Source organism: Lepisma saccharinum, chromosome 15 (genome assembly GCF_977018435.1).
Source record: "Lepisma saccharinum chromosome 15, izLepSacc3.1, whole genome shotgun sequence".
Taxonomy (NCBI): Eukaryota; Metazoa; Arthropoda; class Insecta; order Zygentoma; family Lepismatidae; genus Lepisma; species Lepisma saccharinum.
This window is the reverse complement of record NC_139243.1, coordinates 36139689-36161263: the sequence shown is the minus strand read 5'-3', so window position 1 is coordinate 36161263 and position 21575 is coordinate 36139689. Positions and strand designations below refer to the sequence as shown.

At 39.6% G+C, this 21575-nt stretch overlaps 1 protein-coding gene across 2 annotated transcripts in view; it reads left to right on the top strand.

Annotated features, from left to right (window-relative positions):
• The first annotated feature begins 11399 nt into the window (after positions 1–11399).
• peng (Pumilio and CPL domain-containing protein penguin) overlaps positions 11400–21575 on the top strand; it is a 71008-nt gene continuing 60832 nt past the window's right edge. Inside the window, exon 1 of one of the 2 annotated variants that reach the window (XM_083136807.1) lies at positions 11400–11446. The gene's annotated coding sequence lies outside the window, so the exon portion shown is untranslated. The other variant, XM_083136808.1, reaches the window with a different exon arrangement.

Genomic DNA, 21575 nt, shown 5'->3' with positions numbered 1-21575 from the left:
CTTACAGACATCACTTCCTTGAGTTCCTGTATTCAGACAACAGTCTGTGACTTGTCAGCGGGATGCACGAGTAATGTCCAGCAAATTGTACATGATTATCTTAATTAATTCTTTTCTCCTTGCATTTTGCAAGATTTCAAGGAATAAATTTTTATATATGCTGGTGCATATGTTGCCAACAGCGTACTTAGACTTTTATTTCGAATCTTGAAGCTCTCATTCTGCAAAACAGAAGAAATAAACATGATGATGGAAATGTTCCCACTCCACTGTGGTTCTTCCAACTGAATTAGCTTTTCTTTATACAGCATACTTGTTCATAAAATTGCTTTTGTCAAACAAGAACCGATAGACAATAATATTATTTTCAGGGGTGATAATAGTCTGTGGTGATAATCATGGCCGCGTCCGAATCGGCAGCAGATGTCGCCTAGCATAGAGCGCCTTGAATAACGTAGTGTGGAAAACGGCACGGTTCTGTGCTCTCTCTGGCTGGTTCCACTCGAAAATGATATGCTAGAGGCGCTGGTGTTGGACCCGGTGATTGGTATAGACCGTGTTAAAAATGTAAACATAAACATTGGTGAAGTCTTGCCCGGTCCCCCCGGAACTTCCGGTTTAGGCCAGTCCCCGTTGTTGCCAGTGCAGATTCACCGGCATACGAAGTAAGAAATGAGCGCTGTTTTCATCAGTTGTGCGACGATAGTCAAGAAAAGTATTTGTTAAAGTTCTACTATGAAGGAGTGGACGTCGGATGATCAACTGCAGAGCAGATTATTAAAATATGACGTGTCTTTGTGACCGCCAGTTGTAAAGCACACTACGAACATACAAGTATCTCATTCTCATGTACACGCACGACGTACGTTTAAATAGAGTATATTCAAATATTTTGTAAATTGAAGAGTGAGAGAAAGATAATTCTATAAAACTAGTGATATTATTATATTATAAAGTATGCTTAAGTGAATCTTTGCTAACAAATCTGCAGAAGTATAGTGACACATAACAAATGCTAGTAAATATAAGTGCTTTCAACGTCGCCTTTCCGCCTGAGGGATTTAGGGAAAACCTATGATATGGCATGCCACTTTCACTTGCACGAATTTACTTCAAAAAACAAGGGAGTTTTCAGACTGACGCGACAAGCGATATCGGGATTTCGCACAGAAGTATTCGATCTAAAGCAAACCATTCACCAGTGACGCTTGCGCAAATAACAGGCCGTTATCAATGCACGGTATTGATAAAACAGCCCAGTCAGAGCAACAAGCAACACCTGTCGTTCGGAAGGTGTTGTTTATTTTTTAATGTTGGTTTCCAAGAGTCACGTATCGCTGCAGTCTGAAAGCTTCCTTTCGAACCAATTCATGGCCTCCCCGATAGCGCAGTGGTAGCGTTGTTGCATTGTAATCAAGGGGTCCCAGGTAGGGTGACCAGACGTCCTCTTTTATCCGGACATGTCCTCCTTTTTAGGTGTCTGTCCGGCGTCCGGGCAGATTTTTTAGAAATCGGTAAATGTCCTCCTTTTTCGGAAAGATTGATTGATCCATTGAGTTGGTGTTTTAAGTCCACTTATGCACAGTAAGGCTAATTGGGACTGGACCTACAGTTTAAAGTTGGATCCGAACCACTATCCGTCTCCACCAGGTATCGAACCCGGGGCCCCTTGATTACAATGCGACGACGCTACCACTGCCTCATCGGAGAGGCCCCTTTTTCGGAAAGAGTGCAGCATCGACTATAGAGAATGTGCTGCACAGGCAATGTATCAATACCGACGATCATAATTTGCTATTTTACATAGGGCGCATGATCAAGTTTTTCTGAACGTGTCATCATCATTATATTTCTAACTTGTTGCTTCTTCTTCTGAGGGAGCCCCAGATTGCCTGCGGGAACGCATACCGTACAGTCTCTGCAGTTCTGTTTCGAGTCACACATACGCAATACAGAAATGCATAGTGAGAATTTTGATTATTGAGTAATAGTTAATTTTACTAAAGTGTAAATTCAACAATAAAAGCATGAAAATATTAACGTTTTAAGGATGGAAGAATCAAACATGAGGCAGAGTGTCAAGTAGGCGTACGCAGGGCTGCAATTGTGTTCTGGTGGGACGGAACGGTATACAGTATACAATATATATCATAATTGCAGTTTTTAACTTTCGTTTTAAAAGTTGTGCAAATGCAAAATTTGTAATCGGGGCTCATTTTCAAAGGTGTTTGCATTTACGTCTTTGGTTTTTCACAAGTCCATTGCTGTTTTCATTTGAAAACTTTGATCTTCTCAATATTTGTGGAGGGGCTGCAGCCCCATCAGCCCCTCCCCATCTGTGTCACCGGCTGTCACATTTCCCTGTTGATGAAAGAGAGCCAGAAATATTCGCATCATTACAATGTTTCTTGTTCAAACCTAAACTACCTAAAATTTTAATTCAGTTTCTTTCGGAAATAGGTTAAGCGAAACTTACTTGTTTCATTTGCATTCACATATGGGGATATTTCATTCCAAAATCCAAAGGATTTGAAAAGGAACACATTTGTGTGCTTAAAATTATAGATACTCTTAGTTATGATTGTTAGAGCATTTATTAGAAGATTGCTTTCTGTGTTTAAAGGTAAGAGGAAATTATTGAAAGTGCTGAAAAAGATGGATTTGTTAAGAGGTAGAACAATATATGTTGCTTGTGAGTCTTGTTGATGAATTCGAATGATTTAAGTGAAGGAATAAAACAAATCGGAAATACAGTGATGTTAAAAAATGTATGGAAATCTATGGTTTAAATTAAAGGAATTGATATTGATGATGTTAAAGTTTTTACTAATTTTTCATCTTAAAGCAGTTTGGTTTGGTTTGGTTTGAGTTGGTGTTTTAAGTCCACTTTATGCACAGTAAGGCTAATCGGGACTGGACCTACAGTTTAAAGTGGGATCCGAACCACTTGTGCCTCCACCGGGTATCGAACCCGAGACCCCTTGATTACTAGGCAATGACGCTACCACTGCGCCATGGGGGAGGCCCTCTTAAAGCAGTTTGTTGGTGGTAATTCTGAATTAGAAAATGTAAATGAGAAATAGACTAAATATTTCCATTCAAGTAAGTCTGCTGAATGTTATTCAGAACTACTCAAAATATAGCAAAATATTTATTTTCTGTGCCGCGACAACTTAATACAAATGTTGAGAGAATTTTCTCACAAATATCAACAAATTGTTGGAGAAAGTCAGATCTCGTACCCCTGCGGAACGAAAAACTTACTTACCTGAGGGGGCTCAAAAGCCCATACTTTGTTTTATCACTAAAATTCAAGAAACCGTCACTGCTTTTCTTGGTGTTTATATAAATACAGATGCCGGCGGAGTGGTTAACACATCACGCTACGCGCTATTCGTCACTCATCTCCATCTTCGCAAATTAGCCAAAAGTGGCACAAAAAGCGAACTAAAATAAAGAAAATCAATCAAGATAAGTACAGTTATTTAATAATTTTAATAATTACAAAAATTAACATCATAAATGAGAAAAATAACCACTTGTTGTATGATTGTCACACACACATTTTATACACTGAACCTCACAAAAACAATATTATTTATCCATCAAAGTTTTTTTTCGTGTTTATGTAGTTGCTGTTATTTATAAATAATTATTACTATAAAATACCATTGTTACTAACCATTTGTGCACTGCCATTATCAATGGCACGAATAATATGCATCCAATAAAAGGGGAGTTGCCTGATAGCCCAACCAAGTGAATTTTCCCTTTACGTTGCATTTTATGTCTTTATGAACAAATGTAATACCGAAATATTTTGAACACTAGGGAACATTGTAATTTTTTTTTCTAAAAATATTCAGTTGAAAAATCTAAGACGTAGACAGCCCCCCCCCCCCCTTTTGGATAAGCTAAGGCTAAGGGTAGGTGTCCTCTTTTTTTGGGTTTTGTCCTCCTTTTTAGCCATGCTCTGTCCTCTTTTTTGAATGTATGTGTCTGGTCACCCTAGTCCCAGGTTCGATACCCGGTGGAGGCACATGGCACAGTGGTTCGGATTCCACTTTAAACTGTAGCTGCAGTCCCGATTAGCCTTTCTGTACATAAAGTGGACTTAAAAAACAATTCAATCAATCGAACCAATTCACCACGAGAAAATGCATGTGTCGCTTGGACTGGAATGTTCTTTTCTCAGCACCATACATCGTGTCGCCTCGCTCTGTTGTACTCGTATGCAAGGAGAATTGTTTCCTTTGGAGTAAAGGGGCTGTTGCTTGTCGCTTCGGTATGTAATCTCCGTGCCACTTAAAATAAAGTAAATCCTCAGTGATCAATGAAATTTTTCGAACCGAAGCGAAACGACAAGCTGCACGTGTCGCTCAGATTCCCAATGGCGTGTATTGTGCCGCCTGATACTCGATTTCCCATGAGCGGTAAATGCTTATTTATAGACTAAATGGGCGTGTGTTGCTTGTCACTTCGGTTTGAAACCTCACTAAGAGGCGTGCTTTTCACCACAACACAATACGCAGATATACGATCAACATGATTGTAACAAAATGCAAGTCGTAAATATCCTTTCCGGGTACCAATCCTTTCTCGTTTTGCTTGTATCAACAGGTTTCGTCTCTCTACGTCCTTCGGAAATCTACGAAGTGATACTTGGCTCAATAAATTTGTTCCCGATCGAACTGTGCAACCATATGCTACACAGCTGACACCCTATTTCCTTGTAAAAGAATCTCCACTTTGCCTTTTCATATTAACGTCCATAGCATTGTAAGCGTAACCGGATGTTCTAGGGGGACCAGACGAGTGCGCATGCTCCGCAGTTGCTCCGCCTTTAACACCGTCTATTCGTCTGCTTATAATGGAAGTAAATGGAGTTTTCGCTGCAACGTCTGATTCTTTTACATGAAGCATTTCTATGAATGTGATAATTGCTATGATATTTGTTACAGTGGTCGCGAAGATATTAACGAACATTCTAGACAGTCGACCACGTCCTGTTATGGTCACACTTTCGTTAATAATACGAGAGAAAAAATACGCGTGGAATGCTCTTGGTAACTAAATTTTTGAGTATGAATTAGGTTCATTATTATTATCATCATCATCATTTCTTTTAAAGATATATACACTGAAGCATTTGTATTTTTGATATTTACTGTCTCTTTTCTTCCGCTTTAAACTAATCGCGGCGATGATGATAATGATGATTCCAAGAAACGACATGGGGAACCCCACAAAACTCTTAGTGCCATCGACATGACTTTAAGGAAACTTTCAAACCAATGGGACAAGCGACACGGGATGTTGACACTGTCACACTAGTGACACTCACTTCCAGACTGTAAAATAGCATTCATTGCACATGAGGGTCCAAACAGCAAACGACACGTTCATATGGCGTATTCGCGTGCTACTTGTTACTTCGGTCGGAAAGCTCAGACCGAAGCGACGCGCTACAGGGGGAGTTCCCAACTAAGTGACAAGCGACATGGTGCCTTCAGTCTATTGGCAAGCGTTCGCTGCTAATTGTGCGAACAACAGATAGGCGACACGATAAATCGCACATTACAACAACAGATCTAGGCGGCACGATAACCCACACGTGTCGCTTTGTCGCTTGTGCGTCGCTCAAACTGGGCAATTTCCTCAATAGCTTGCAACATGTTGCCGTGTTTTGTTGTTCGCGCATACGCGATGCAATGAGTGTCTTGCTTTAGGGAGATTGCGCACCAAAGCGACAAGGGGCACGCGACACATACCGCTTGAGGATTTCACCAACCGAACGCGGACCTGTACTTCCCGTCATGCCGCTACGATGTGAAATGTTGCTCTTGATTGGCTCCTTTCCAAGCAACATGTCTCGCTTCGGTATGAAAGTTGCCTTGGACCGAAGGACCCGTGTCGCTTTGGTGTGAAATCCTCGTATCGTTTGTCGCGTGTCGCTTTGGTGTAAAATCTCCTTGAGGATACGGTGCAGTCAGAGCTTGTGTAAATATTGTTCGAAAGGCTGCATTGATTACGGGCTGCTCGCTTCCAAGATTGTGGTTTGTCGCCTCGGTATGAAATATCTCTCAGGATACAATTTATATTCTAATAACATAGAAAAATAAAACTCTAATACACAATCCAACACCTGACGTCCGGAATCACTTTGCGATGTTTCTTCTTGTGTTACGCATGCTATTTATTTATTAACTTTATTTTACTTTTCTTTCCAAATTAATGTCATTTCGTGACTGCAAATCACTCCACAAATATAACTGCTTCCATGAATTCACTTACCGCCTTTCTAGACAAACAAATCTACACAATATATTCCAAAAACTAACTAAGCCGCATTACTTTCATAACAAAATTAGCACCTGGTTCGTTCGCACTGCCATCTATGTTTGTCATCCGTCTGGGGAACTAGTTTCTTGGGTCGTTTTCCACACTACGTTATTCAAGGCGATGTACCTAGAGCATGGAGTTAAGAAGGGGGAGGAGCAAGCCCCGCGCGATTTTTCTGGAGCTGGGTCACGTGACAGGACGAGGCGAAGTCAGACCATGATCAGACCAAAACATTCATAGTCCCCATAAGAAAGTATGTAATTTTGCAGGGACGTCGTTACGGGGGCACTAGCCCCGGAAAACTGTTCTGTATTTGCTGGAAATTTTACTTTCATGACAAATATTGCAAAATAATTCTTCAGTAAATATTGCTTGAAGTTTGAAACATTTCTTCAATTTTCAGTAGCACGAACCCAAGCAAGGCATTTATTTCTTATTTCCCTCTTTCTTGCTTGTTGAACACAAACAGATGTATTGGGAGGGGATGCAGTTAATGATTTTGTGGTCCGCCCCGGTCAGGGAAGTCTGAGACCTATTGAAAATGCACTTTTCCTCCCGGCTACACACCAGATCCAGGATCCCCCAAAAACTGTCACTTTCTCTTCATCTGGCCCTGCACTGGCTGCATGGGCACCGAAAGGACAACACAAACAGGAAGATTTAGCTACGGGTGGCTAGAACTTTCTGCGTTAATTATTTTATGGTTCAGAAAAGATATCCCCATGCGTTTCAAAATCTAAAAACAGAATTCTATTGCTTGTCCCTTTTTCGGCGCGGGAATGAATGACATAGCGGTTCTCCTCACGTGCACTCAACCCTCCTGCTAATGACCTGCCCTGCAAGGAGGGAAAGGCCACTTTCTGAAAATTCGGAGAAACATCGAGACGGTCGGTTCATCTGTTGATTTGGTGGACAGTTGATATCTGTCGGATAGTTTGAAGCAGGATTTGTTGTCCGAGCGGTTGTAAACTTCTGTAAATGCGTGAAGATAGCATCACGAAGTGTTTTTGATCTCGTTTTCCTACATCACGAATAAAATGTCGAATGAGAAGTTGCCAGATTGTCTTCCTTTGGAAACAATTGATCAGGATCAACTAATCGACCAAATATCCAACATATTGGAATTCTAAAAGAGAGTCTGATTACCACACAAGATCCTGGGTTCGACTCCCAGTGTGGTTGATCTCATGTATAATGAACAGGGTTGGCATGTTTAAAACAAAAGTGTTTAAAACACTTTGTTTTAAACGTTTAAAACACACGGCTCTGTTTTTTTACAAATGTTTTAAACGTCTAAAGCAATGTGTTTTAAACATGTTTTTTTTAGAAGTGTTTAAAACACATTTTGGTACTTGATATTTTATAATCTGTGATAATTTTTTTGTTTGGCAACCCTGCCTTTTCATTGGATCTGTGTCAAATAAGGTTACCGTGCTTTAAGGATCTCACTTATCGCACAACACTTGAACAACCTTTTTTTCTGACGTGACGGGAGAAAGATTTTTAATTTTAGGGCACATGCCTACATTGTTAGGTTAGGTAGGCTAGCTATGTATGCACAAGGTTGCAAAACTGTTGTGCGACAAGAAAGACCCGTGCTTTACTGTACAAATCGAGACTTCTCAGCTCTTTGTTTCCTACCGTCCTGGAAGTTTGAGACTGGTGGAAGCTAGAAAGTAATATCTGATTTTGATCAATACGTGATTTTTATTTATCTTGCGATACGATTTATTGGTCTGTATAACTGAATGAAGCGCAGATAGTTACTTTTGGTAACATAACTTTGTACTTGGAAAGATAAATTGATCTGGAGAATCTATTATGACACTGCAGGTTGTTTTCTGCTATATAAACTGTTCTGGCAGCAGGAAATATTTCACCCTGATTTTTCCAGGACGAGGATAGTAATTCTATTATAATATTTAGTTCGTTGAAATTTAGATGAATATGAATCCTTACATACTTCAGCAGTGACGGAAAAGGGGGGGCTATTACCCCCAACTTTTGTCCCTGCACTAGAGGTGTGCGGGATCCCGAAAAGTCGGGACCGGGATCGGGGGAAAAAATTCCCATCCCGATCGCGACTTCGGGAAATGACTTCTCGACTTTTCGGGATCCCAAGCAGTCGGGAAATACCGAATGGTCATTTTAAAAAGTCGTCAATTCTCGACGTTTTCTGCACTGTAAATGTCTGGAACTTATCGGAAATTGTCAGTTTTTGTACCAGAAGTGCAAAAACAAGCACTTAAGTTGGAAATTACGTGTAGAATTCGAGATTTCAAGATCTTTGGGAAATTTCGAAAATATCCCGTCCCGAAAATTTCCCGACTTTGTCGGGAATTTGAGAATTTTCCCCGTTCTGAATGTCGGGAATTCATGAATTTCCCGTCCCGACCCAAAAAAATCTATCCCGCACACCCCTTCTCTGCAGTATGGTAAACCTTATTTCCAAAGGTCAATAAACTGTCCTTGCCGCCACTGTACTCATAAAAATGAGTATTTTTTTCTATAACGACTAAAACTATAATTTACTGTGAAAAGGTTGACTTTCTTTTGTATAAAACATATTTTTTAACTCATGTTTAAAACTATGTTTAAAACAAAAGAAAACGTTTTAAACAAAAAAAAAGTTTGTTTTGTTCTTTTAAAGAAAACACAAATTTTGCCAACCCCGATGAAGAATAAACCACGTTTCAATTAAGGAAGGAAACTAGGTATGTAGCAATGGTTTTTACAGCCGTCTGCATGCTCTAAAAGTATTATGTTACAAAATTTGTATATCATTCTGACTTTCTGTGATTTTTCTTCATTTAGCCTCCACCTGCAAATGCGGAAGCTGCTGCTGCTGCTTAGGTGGCTAGGTTGGCTAGACATACAAATATAATTAATCCGTAGTCATACAGCGAATAATACTTATAATATAATCATGAGTTATGGAGAAGCAAATAATTTATCAAGCATTTTCTGTTTCTATTTGTTGTGCAGTGGTTAACAATGTGCATTACGATGCCAGGGGTCCTGGGTTCGAATCCCGGACTGGGCGTGTGTGTTCTTTATGATGGTCCTCTCATCAATTTCACATCACTCATTGTCATCTTCATCTTCACGATTAGCCAAAAAGTGTCAGAAAAGCGAAGTAAAATAAATCAAATCAATCGTTTATATATTTCTATATTACGCCGCTCTTCTACCTCTTGGGTTAGATGCGATGATGAGGATGAATGATGAGCCGAAGGAATAGCAATGAGACAGACATGATACAACCATACCTGTAAGAACCTTGGACCTCTGGTTTCGTAGCGTCTTATACTCAGTAGAATTCTTAGGAAGAAAAACTGTAAAAGTAGGGTGAAAAGAAGCAAAGTTGTATGATGCATAACAAGCCATGTTTAGTTCTTCTAAATCCTTCCAATTATCGAGTTCGTGCTTTAACTCCACCTTATGCACAGTAAGGCCAATCGGGACTGGACATACAGTTGAAAGTTGGATCCGAACCACTATGTGCCTCCACCGGGTATCAAACCCAGGACCCCTTGATTGCAAGGCGGCGACGCTACCACTGCGTTATCTAGGAGGCCATCAGTAAAATTAATATTGAGGGACAAGGTCTGCGAAGAGTTCTTTCATTCGGTTGCGAGTTGTCATCACATCGAGTCCCATAGTTTCGAGAGCAGAATTTGCTTCCATATGGCTTTCAAGTACTTCCCAAATTGTCCTCACGATGTTGGAACAGAACAGAAATTTGGAACTAATGCAAGTAGTGTTGCCCACGGGACGAGACGGGACAGGCTTTTAAAAATTCGAGACGAGACGAGATTGATCATGTGTCCCGAGACAAACGAATATTTTCGAGACGAGACAGCATTTCACAGCATTTCTACGAGACGAGACAGGCCAAAGTCTCGTCTCGTGGGCAACACTAAATACAAGCAAGCACATACCCAGGAAAGGGGCTCGGGGGCTGCAGTCCTTTCCCGAAATCCTACAAATATCTGATTTTTATAATGTGTAGTACTAATTAAATTTACTTCATTAACAGGATTAAACATCTTGTATATGGTATTCATACATTCATTCTTCGTATTCATACATAATTAGTTACACGCGCATAAACGTTTGCAGTTGCAGCCCACCTACAGTCTCGCTTGATAGAAGGAGAACCTATGTGCGTTTGCAGTACGCGATGCGATGTTCTTCTGTCAGATGAAGTAGATGCGGCCATCTTGGGCAGTCTGTAAGCTCCGCCCACTGGCTTCAAAACGAAAGCAAGGCAAGGAGTGATATGGGACTGCAGGCACCTGGCCTAAGGCACCGTTCCATCCGGGGACTCATGCTACCTCCGTTGTCCGAAATGGAGCCAGACAAAGTCGGAGGGGAGAGACGAACGGCTCAACAGATGCACGCTCTAACTCGCTGTGGCCCTGCGCTTGGCAGCCATATTGCAACTTCCGCTTTGCGGAGACAACTTTTACTGAATATATGATGTAAATCTCAGTGATTCTTAGACATTTTATCGAAAAAAATTAATGTAGAATAATTGAGAATGAAGAAAACATATGTCACATTTCTAATGTTAGTAGTAAATAGGTGGAAATCGTTGAGACGTGTGTTTGGCGTTTGCCTTCTGCTTCCATCCTGTGCGCCTGCGTCCTAGAGCGCGGTGAGTGACGTTTGGGGTGACACCAGGAGGGAAAAGTGGCATACATACTGGAAAGGGACATTTAGATTCGGACAGCTTCGACGACAGACGAAAGCAACGGGATAGAACGTGACGGAGCGCTTGTCAATCCGAACACGGCCCTTATATTTCTTAAGAACTAGATAGTAATCATGGTGATGGACACTTTTCTTAATAATACTTATGTATCTCACTCTACGTTAAAGCAAATTGACCATCACTAAGTATTTTCCTTTTGTCTTATTTACGTTGTTACTACGCGTTTCAGTTTGTGTTGGCAAGATTAAATAAATCTCTGTTTCATTTATATGTAGTTATTTCAATTTTTGAACCTCATATCTCATAGACTTGAAATAATATTGGGATGGACAATTTGAATATTAGTAATGTAAACTTGTGCAGTTTCGGAACACGTGAATATTTCTTGTAGGTTTTATTTTACTTTCGTTTGTATTATTGTTTCATTTTTAAGGAGTACAATACAACGAAAAGATTATATAGGTATTATCTCTTGTATTTTTTTTTTATAAAACTTTGTGTTGGTGCAAATTGCTGCTGTAAGTAGGACTTGTGCACAGATATCTCTTAACCAATTGTATTTCGATGTTTTCTGTCGAACGTTTTACATGTGAAAAGAATATGTACATGAGAATATAGTTTATTTTTATTCGATACATTCATAGATATAATGCGTGAACTTAAACAAAAACGAAGTCAGCGACGTCAGGAACTACAGAATTTAATGTGCGTATTACTTGATGAAAGTTAACTGGGTAACAATTCAAAAGAGGCAGTATCACATCCTCCCCAGCTCAAGACCGACTGAAGGTACTAAGGGTGCCAAGCGGGCAAGAGTCTAGTTTACGTCCTTTTCCTAACGTATACGTGTCATATATCGTTGGAAAGGTTATTGTATAAGAAATTCAACAAAGTAAATCCCAAAGCGAGGAAAAATTTCCTGGAGAAGAAGATCGAGAAAAACCGATGTTGTCCGGATATGCGTGATTGAACGTACTGAGGACATTTTTCGATGATGAAGCACATATTTAGGGGTGAAATGAGGGTAACACTTTATAACACCATTAAGCCTTGTTTCCATGATTATGAAAAACTAAATATGCTGACCAAGGCAGTAATTTATTTTATTGAAAACATAAACTAAACGTAACGTTTCAACCTTCTAGCAAGGTCTTCTTCAGACTCTGTATCAAGTACAAAAGTCTGAAGAAGACCTTGCTAGAAGGTTGAAACGTTACGTTTAGTTTATGTTTTTAATAAAATAAATTACTGCCTTGGTCAGTATATTTAGTTTTTCGTAACACTTTACTATACCAGAGACGGATTTCTTCAAATTTACAGGAGAAAGTACTTACACAAATAATTTTCTGTAGCGTTGTTGATGTTCGGGAATGTAGTTTTGATCCATTTTAATGCGAATGCATGTGGTTTTCTACGAAAATCTATTTCCGACGCGCTATTGCTGCTGCCACCATTTGCTTTCTGCACGAGAGCACAATATGCTCTCGTATTGTCCGTATATGCTAAATTGAACGAAAGGAGTGCTAATGGAACCTAACCTAACAGGCCTAACCTAACCTAGTAGGCATACCTCGTCCCCGTGATGGTTCGTGGGGCTATCGTGAATTTTTGGGCTAACGTCAATTGTTTTTGGGGCTGCCCGTGTATGGTTTGTGGGAAATAAGGAACAACAGTAAGTACTCGTTAATGTAAGAAATAGACATTATTTTCGTTAGAAATTCATTATTTCACCTAAAGAAATGTTCCGCAATGCAGAATAGTACGTTCGCAATGTAAACAATTGCAAAAAAAATCATTGATAGGTGTCTCCGGTATAGTAAAGTAGTACCGAAATGAGTTCTAGTGGAACCTAACCTAAAAGGTCCAACCTAACCTCGTAGGCATACCTTGTTCCCGTGAATGGTTAGTGGAGCTATCGTGAACAGAAAGTGTAAAAAAAAAAACTTAATTACCCTAAGAGATGCCGGAACGCCGGCTGTCTGCTTGCACGGTTTTGAATGATGCACTGAATTATCACTGTGGATAAACATATTTGGTAAATGTCTGTCATATCAGAGACACATTTCTTCATTTTTACAGAAGAAACTACTTACGGAAATGAGTTTCTGTAGTATTTTGAAAGTTCTTGGGAGGTATTTTCTCACCGTAGAATGCTGCACAACAAGAAATAAGCACTTTTGATATAATAAACTTGCATTTTGTGCAAAGTGACAACATTGTGCCGTTGTTTCCATTATGTACCTGCAGATGGCGCAAGCGTCGAAAGGCATGCGGTCTCGCCAATGTTTCCAAACATGCCTTTTTTTACCAGATTTTTTTTTTTTTTAACTGTGATTACCTAACCTAACCTTGCCGGAAATGGTTCGTGGGGCTATCGTGAAGGGTTTTTGGTGCTATCGTGAATGGTTTTTGGGGCTATCCGTCCATGGTTTGTGCGGGCTATCGTGAATGGTTTTTGGGGCTATCCGTCAATGGTTTGTGATGACATAATGAACACGAAAGTAGGTATTTTTCAGTTAAGAAGGTTGAAACACTGCATACCCCACTCCAAATCGACAAAACACAAGCACGACGTGCGATGATCCACAGCTGTGCGTGCCATATTGTATGTTCCGCGACGGAAGAAAGGACACAAAAGAATTACTCGTATTGTGAAAAATCGAAGTTATTTTCGTGTAAAAAGCACCTTCAACTATGTTCCGCAATACACAATTGGTAAGTACGAACCATTTAAAACTGAAAATATTCGATAGAAATGTGTCTCCGATATAACAGACAATTACCACGTATTTTACACTATCTAGAAGTTTTTGGAACCTGTTCTTCTTTAACACACATTCACAACGCGGGCACAAAGACGAGCATGCAGTGTTGTTAACTCCCATCGGTTACCACCAAAAGGCAAGAAGGTTGTAAACTAGACTCTAGCCGCCAAGCGCATCATGTGGTAAGAAGAGGTGGAGAATAACTTTTTCTATTTACTCGTCATCGATTTGACGAAGTCTTAGCTTTCTAGGGTTAAAACAATCATCTGCAAAATATTTAAGGTAGCCCATTATTTCAGATATGCACCCTCACTCTCGCCATCAACAGTTTTAACAACCAATTTCCTGTTTAGATAAAGGTTCCGGTTGATTTTTCCAAGTACCAAAAGCAAGTATTGCAGAATTGTAGTCATGGGAGTTACAAAATTTGAACCTTCCTGAAAGTTTGGATTTGTTGTAAGTGGCATTTATTTTCGAAAAAATGTAAAAATTACCTTATGCAAGCATCTGCGATTCCCATTGACAAGGCATTCTTAGTTTCATAGAAAGAGAAAGTATCGAAGAATATTGTAAATGATTGTAGAGGTAAATTTGAAAAAACATGAAAATAATTAACGGTAATTATGCGATATAGCCCGAACACCTCTCACTCGTTTATTTTGTTAATTTTAGCATTGATACTTACCTATTCTGCATTGCGGAAGATTCTTTGAGGTGAAGTTATGCCTTTTTCTATAAAATAGTGTCAACTTTTCATATTACGAGTCATTATTTGTCTTCTGTGTTCCGCTTGGGTAACAGACAATATGGCGTGCACTCGTCATAAATCATCGTGCTTGTGTTTTGTTGATTTGGAGTGGGTATGCAGTGTTTCAACCTTCTTCATCCAAAAATACCTACTTTCGTGTTCATTATGTCATCACAAAATATTGACGGATAGCCCCAAAAAACCATTCACGATAGCTCCACAAACCATTGACGAATAGCCCCAAAAAACATTCACAATAGCCCCACAGACCATTTCCGGCAAGGTTAAGTTAGGTAAGCATAGTTAAAAATAAGAAAAGAAAAAATTCTCGTAAAAAAAAGGGCACATTTGGAAACACTGGCGAGACCGTGTGACTTTCGATGCTCACGCCATCTGCAGGTACATAATGGAAACAACGGCCAAATGTTGTCGCTTTACATAAAATGCAAGTTCCTTACATAAAAAGTGATTATTTCTTGTTCTGCAGCATTCTATGGTGAAGTTTTCAGTTACCTCGAAAGAACGAAGAACTTCGACAATGCTACAGAAACTGATTTCAGTAAGTAGTTTCTCCTGTAAATTTGAAGAAATCTGTTCGGGCTATATCACATATTTACCTAATTAACACTGTTTCCATTTAGAAGAATCCAATTTATAAGCAAAAGGAAGATGTTAAAAAGTACCTTTCGCAAACATCCCATTCTTTGTAGCTAGGAGGCATTCTACAGATCACTACTGTTATTTACTTGTTCCTGTATGTTCACCGGAGGCTCAAAGGGGTTTTGTGCTTGAGATCTGCAGTTACGTAATGAGTATTTGAAAAAGCAAGGTTATTAGAAGTATAGAGGTTGTGTCAATCCCTTGTTTATCTCGTGATGACGACACGATGCCAAGAGGTGAATTCATTCATGAAACGAATTTCGGCATGAGTTTACAATACCGGACCACTCTCCAATTTCTATAACATTTCGCCTACTTACTAATTTCAGTGTCCTGATGACGTATCTGTAGTTCATATTTTGCGATCACTTGTTAAAATTGTAGATTTACGTGTAGAACTTGTAAAATAACCTTGCAATTCGGAACCATCTTTCTTTCACAATTGGCTAATGGTCTTCCTTTACTCACAACAATCTTGCTGACGTCAGACGAGGAATGCCTACAAAGTTAGGTTAGGCCTGTTAGGTTAGGTTCCATTAGCATAAATACAAAGAAAAGTTAATATTTTAGCTAAGAGAACTAAACCTTGTCTTGCTTGTTGATTTCTTCATGTTGGGAAAATGGCATCTTCCGTGGAGTTATTGTTCTTATGGTAGGGTTACGTTACGTTAAGAAAACATAGTTTATTTTGTTTTTTTTCTCGATTTCCATACTTGACCGCCAATTATTACATGCAGATTCGTGATTAGGAGTTTACAATTAGTGAGTACGCGAAATTTCATAGAAATTGGAGAGTGGTCCGGTATTGTAAACTCGTTTCAATCATTTCAAATCTGTGCGCTAGTGTTGCACAATGCAGATAGGAAACCATGCCAGAAACTGAACACATGAAATCGAGTACACAAATGGGCATTTCCTGATGTAAGATGCTTTCTTCTTTATAAGCAATAAACCAGCGCCTTCCAGATACTACAGGCCTGAATCTGCGATGCTAAAGAGGCTGGTGAGGTCAAAAGATTGATTCTATGTTTTGGGGAAATACATTATTTGAATGAGCAAGTAGTTCGAAAAACAGGTCGTGCAAATTTATTTATTTCAGAGTAAGAATAATAATTATAATCACAAATTAAAAAAGGATTATATCCTGATCATTAGAAGTAAATTTGTCTGTTGTATGGAATACAAATCTCAGTTACATGTTAGTGCAAGAATGTTTGAGTTCAACCAGTACAAAGTACGAACCTAGCTGATTGAACATGTTGATTACATGGATGTCAACCATATTACTATTAATATTCCTTTATTTAACTTGAAAAAAAAAAATATTGGGATTTTGGTTCATACGTTGTTGAAAATTGTGTAGTTCGATGTGTAGGTCACGTATTTACTGTCTAGCCATAATATATTATATTCAGTTCCTTCTTCTTCTCCTATGGCGCTGCAGCCCGATATCGAGCCCTGGCCTTCATAATAGAGCCTCTCCATGCTTCTCTGTCCAATGCTTTCCTCCTCCAGTTTCTCATTCCTAACATTCATTTCACATCTTCCTCCACTGCCTCCATCCATCTTCTCCTGGGTTTCCCTACAGATCTACCTCCTATTGTACTATAAGCCACTATCTTGGGTATGCGATGTGCATCCATTCTTTGGACATGTCCTGCCCACTCTAGTCTTTTAAATTTAATAAAGTGGGATATACATAATTCTTTGTATAGATGGTACAATTCATTGTTATATCTTAGTCTCCATCCATCTCTGTCTCTTACTGGTCCCCATATTCTTATTATAATTTTCCTTTCAAAAGCATCCAGGTCCATCTCGGATTTCTTATTAAACGTCCAGCTCTCGCTTCCATAGTACAATGTTGGTCTGATTATAGATTTATATAGTTTAACCTTAGTTACTCTGTGTACTTCCCTGGTTTTGAATATCGGCAATAGGAAAAAATAAACTTTGTTTCCCTGATTTATTCTCCTTTTGATTTAATAGCTTTCATTTCCATCTTTTATGTATTTTTGCTCCCAAATATACAAATTCTTCTGCTAGGTCAATATTGTCATTACCTACTGATATTGTTTTTCTTGCATCATATGCCTTGGTCTTTCGACTCTGGATCATCATTGTTGTTTTATTTAAGTTTATTTGTAGGCCAACTGTTTTAGCTGCATTTTTAAATTGAGTATATGTTTCTTCTGCTGCAGCCATTGTTCTTGAAATGATAATTACATCGTCTGCGTAAGCCATTATCTGAGTGGTCTTATATACAGGGTGACAAGAAATAACCCGTACAAAGTTTGGTGTATCCTGCCAAGAATGTAGTGTACCGTAGCCAAAAAAATTGTTGTATTATTGGATTCGCCATAGTCTTTTGTAACTGTACCTGTTGTTTCGGCTTTATAATGATCATTTTGTTTGTGTTTCATAATGTCAACGAAACGCAGTGCAATTTTGGAACTGTGGCGTCAAGGAAAGCGTCAATGTGAAATTGTTCATTTACTGGGTGTTCTAAAAATGACAGTCTCAAACACAGTTTGGCGATTCAAGGATTCAGCTATGAAGGCGACTGTCCCGGAAGAGGAAGAAAGCCTACCGTCAACACGTCCCAGAACCGCAAGATCATCAAAAAGCGAGTTCAGCGAAATCCGAGGATCTCCATGAGAAAAGTCGCCCGTGAGATCGGGATCAACTGCGAATCGGTGCGGCAAATGGCGTAAAAGAACCTCAACCTCAAGGCGTACAAGCTCCAAAAAGTTCAGCTTCTCACGGACGAAAACAAGCGCCTGCGACTGAAAAAAAAATGCGCTCCCAAGCGATGGGAGCGCATTCTCTTCACAGATGAGAAGCTGTTCACCGTGGAGCAGGTGCACAACCACCGAAACGACAGGACCTGGTCTGCAGAGGCTCCCGGTACCCGCCAAAATCCGCAGTTGGTCATGGTGTGGGGAGGAATTTGCGCAAGCGGCAAGACGCCCCCGGTTTTTGTGGATCAAGGGGTCAAAATCAACCAAGAAGTGTGCCGCCGCGACATTCTCGAGAACGTCGTCCTTCCGTGGGCCCAGCAGCACTTCGGCGATACGCAATGGACATTCCAGCAAGACTCCGCTCCGGCCCACAGGACGAAAATGACGCAAGCGTGGTGCAGAACCCATTTTCCGGACTTCATCGCATCAACGGAATGGCTGCCCTACTCGCCGGATCTCAACCCAATGGACTACAGTGTCTGGTCGATTTTGGAGGCCAGGGTATGTGCTAAACGCCACCACAGTTTGGAGTCGCTGAAGCAATCGCTGCGTCATGAGTGGAACCGATTGTCGCCCGAGGACCTGCGGCCCATCGCCCAAAATTTCAAAGCCCGTTTGGACCTCTGTATCGCCACCCAGGGAGGCCACTTCGAAACCGGCTGAACATCTTATTCCTAAGGTCCCATGTCCTTGTTCTTCAGTGTTGTTTTGCTCAATTGTTTCGGTTTAATAAATTTATGATCACAAACATTAGTACGGGTTATTTCTTGTCACCCTGTACTATAGTGCCATTACTGTCTATGTTAGTTTGTCTTATTATATATTCTAAAACCATATTGAAAAGTAAAGGAGCAAGTCTGTCACCTTGTTTCAATCCGTGGTTCACTACTATGTCTTCTGTGAGTTTGTTCTGTATTTTAACCTTTTGGTGCCCAAGCGTCTCGAACGAGATACCCAAAAGTAACCCTCAGGACACCAAGCATCTCGATCGAGATGCTGTGTCAAGGTCATAGTCTTTACGTTATAACTTTTCTATTTTTGGCTAGAATTTCGATTTTATTTTTTTATATTGTTCCTAACACATGTATTTAACAGAAATGGTTTTTTGCATTTTTTTTGTCTTCATGAAAATGGAGGGGGAAAGGCGGGAAAAGGGACTTCTCTTTTGCATCTCTTTTCAAGGTCAATTTTTTGCCGACAAAGGAAGACCGGCTTTGTTGTTCTAAAGCAATGCTTTTCACTCCCTCCTGCTAAGTGCATTCCAAGGAAGCTTGTTTATCAGTATCCGATGTCAAAATGAAAGTTTTCCGTGAGGGCGCAAGCAGGGGGTGGGGGAAGGGGGAAGACTGGTTGTTGAATCTGCGTTGTGAGAATGGAATTTCGAAGCGCGCTGAAGGAAACCTTTGTTTTTTTTTAGCACAAGTGTCCACAAGTGGCAACAGGGGTTACCCAGCATTGTCTAAAAATAGAATTTGAAGCAGCTGCAAGAATTGGCGCTCATTTGTCACTACGTTCTAGCTTTTCGTCCGTGAATGTTGTGCGTAGGTGTCGTTTCGTGCCCAAGTGCGAGGACATTTTTTGGGTGGTGACAATTTTTTAAAATAATTTTTGGGGGGTTTTCTCCCTTCCCCCTCCATATATAGAGCAAATTTGCATAAATTTTGCATTTTGTGCATTTTGAAAAAAATTTTTTCGGGGTGGGGGCGGGGGGAAACACCATTTTTTTTTTAAGAAAAGTATTTTTTAGGGGATTTCCCCCCTTTCCCCCTCCATATGTACGCCGAATGTGCATAAATTATATATCGTCTGAATCTGTGATTCATTCTGCGTACAACGGTATATCTTTCATATCTCTAGGGCATTTAGTTTCTGAGCTATAGTCATTTCAAGGTACCACTGCATTTTGAAGCTTAAATCAGTGGCATGCCGACCATTCCTTTTGGGGGTACAACTCAAGTTACATTGGTCATATGATAATAATGCAAATATTTTTGTGTTCCTTACATGTCAGTGATCATTTCCATGTGCATGTCGACACTGTCATGTACTTTTTTCTTGTGGGGAGGGTGGGGGAACCAAATTTTTTTTTCTGAAATTTTGGAATTTTGAGAGTTAGCCCCCTCCCCCCACCACATATACGCCGAATTTGCATAAATTTCATATAGTCTGAATCTCTGGTTCATTCCGCGTACAACGGTATATCACTCATCTCTCTAGGGGAATTAGCCTCCGATCTACACTCATTTAATTGAAACTCTGCATTTTACTCAAAATCGGCTCGGGCACTAGAGGCTTACTTGTGAAAAAGGCCTTGGGCGGCAAAAGGTTAATTTGGCTTTTGGTTCCTGTCATCGTCTGACTAATCAGTTTAATCAGTTTTTCTGGTATTTTAAATGTCCGTAATATGTTTTGCAATTGCCCTCTCAGTACACTGTCATATGCCTGTTTAAAATCTATAAAAATCATATATATATCCGCATTGTATTCCCAGCATCTCTCAGTAATCTGTCTTAATGTGTAAATCTGGTCTGTTGTTGATCTTCCTATACGAAAACCTGCTTGGTATTCTCCTATGCATTTTTCCGCCAAGGGTTCCAATCTCTTTTTAAGAAGTCCTGATAATATTTTATATGCTGTTGACAGAAGTGATATACCTCTGTAGTTGTTACATGTTAGCTTATCCCCTTTTTTTATAAATAGGGCATATAATACTATATGCCCTATACTTCCAGCATATGTTCTTCTTCCCAGATTTTATATATCAACTGGTATATTGCCTTTATTAATTCCGGTCCTCCTTTTTTGAGTAGTTCACTGGGTATGCCATCTCTTCCCGGTGCCTTATTCCTTTTCTGTCTGTCCATCACTTTTTTAAGTTCTTCTTCTGTTGGTGGTTCGATTTGTACTTCTATATTACCTTGCTGTTCTCTATTTATCTGTATTTCTATTACATTATCTTCTACGTTCAGGGGTGGGTTTAGTAGCTGTTCAAAATAGTCTTTCCATACTTGCATAATCTCCTGTCTTTCACTTACTATTTCTCCCTCTTAATGCGGATTATATCTATTCTTGGTTTGTATCCTTCTTTGAAGGATCTAACTTTTCTAAAAGCTTGTTTTATATTATTTGCCTTAAATTCTTCTTCTATCTGTCTCAGTATATACAGTATATGTACAATACTGAATTCTCTTGCTTTTTGTTTTGGATTTATTCGAATAAGTTGCTTTAATTAATATTTTCAACTAGTTTAATTTTCCGTATGATTGTAAATCCCTTTCCATAGGTTTGAATTAGTGGGTTAGGTCATTTAAATTTGGGATTCTTAGCATCCAGGGTTTCGAGTAGGTTAGAATAAACTAGTTAAGTTCGTTGCATATTTGTATAAGAAAATTGGGCCCAAGTTCCTTTTGTTTTAATGCGATTTCATCATGCTACCAATGCAATTTTTACATGGTTCAATTTCGATGTATGTCTGTTAACACATACTGCAGAGTGTTAGCGATTACTTAAGATTTTGTTCAATATATGCTTTCGAGGTTAGGTTAGGCAGGTTAGGTTTGGTTCCCTTAGCATTAAAATAAAGTCAAATGCATTCTACTAAG